Source organism: Pygoscelis adeliae, unplaced genomic scaffold (assembly GCF_000699105.1).
Source record: "Pygoscelis adeliae isolate BGI_AS28 unplaced genomic scaffold, ASM69910v1 Scaffold1263, whole genome shotgun sequence".
In the NCBI taxonomy this organism is placed as follows: domain Eukaryota; kingdom Metazoa; phylum Chordata; class Aves; order Sphenisciformes; family Spheniscidae; genus Pygoscelis; species Pygoscelis adeliae.
This window is the reverse complement of record NW_008824442.1, coordinates 342-1,513: the sequence shown is the minus strand read 5'-3', so window position 1 is coordinate 1,513 and position 1,172 is coordinate 342.

Genomic DNA, 1,172 nt, shown 5'->3' with positions numbered 1-1,172 from the left:
CCCCCTCCGTCCCTCAGCATCAGCAAAAGCCGCTTGGAAGTGCGTCCAGGGCTGCTCCTGCCGCACCGACTCCCTTGTTTAGGGCTCATCCAGTGCAGTTTTGATGCAAGAAAATACTTAATGAAGCAAGTTTTTAGACCCTGGAACTTCTGTTTTAGTCATGCATCGGACAGCCCTGGAATTGAGGTTTCTTTGAGAAGTCTCCTACAATTTATTTTCCAGCCTGCCAGGAGCCGGGCCGCGCTCTCAGCCCCCTCTCGCTGGAACAGCTTTATTGAGCAAATGCTGCTTATTTTTTTTCTCCTCTATGTCATATCTGCTGATACGTCGGCCGGGTTTTACACCTCGGAAAGCACTTTAAGTGGTGCTTCAGCCGCTCTTCACGTGGCCTCGCTCAGACGTGCTAAGGAGAATCCCCACGCTGCAAAGCTGGGTTGGTGAAAGACGGGTTTTTAGAAATTGTACGATTGCATCTATGTTTCAGCCTTCGAAATTTAAAAAACCTTTGGTATTTTAGAGTGGTGCATCCAGGTCTACTTCCCCTACGCAGAATTTTCTCTCGTGAAGCCGCTGACCCGAATGTTGCTTCCCTCGCCTGCCCGGCGAGGTCGGCGCGGAGGAAGAACCGACCTTGACCGGTATTATCCATTTACCTTCCGAAATTGTACCGACACCCACGGCCTCAACGCGGTACAAACCTGTTCCCAAGCAGCCAACGTCACTATCGGGGATTTCATCGGGGATTTCCCCGGCCCCCCGGCCCTGCGCAGGGAGCCCCAGCGGAGGGATGCAGCCGCCGGCCGTCGCGGCAGGGGTGATGCTGGGGCGTCTCCTTTCGGGAGCGTCGCCTGGGACCGGAGCACTGAAACGAGCCCGGCTTGGGTGTTTTCCTTTGAAAAGGGCTGGTGTTGGGCTCTTTATTCTCCGTGTCTCGCTTTGTCACCCAGTGAAGAGCATCAGCCTATTTGCCTTCGGCTGCCCGTGCAAGAACCCTCCGCCAGCGCCGGAGCTCGGTCATTTATAACTGGGTTTGGGGTTTTTTGCCGTTTCTCCCCGCGAGCTGCAGGAAAAGGGGGGCTTGGCTGCGGCGTCCGGAATTTGCGTGGATCGTCTGGACGCACAAACTCCGTCCAACCCCCCTGGCCGAGCCTGGGCACCTTCTGCTGCTGCTT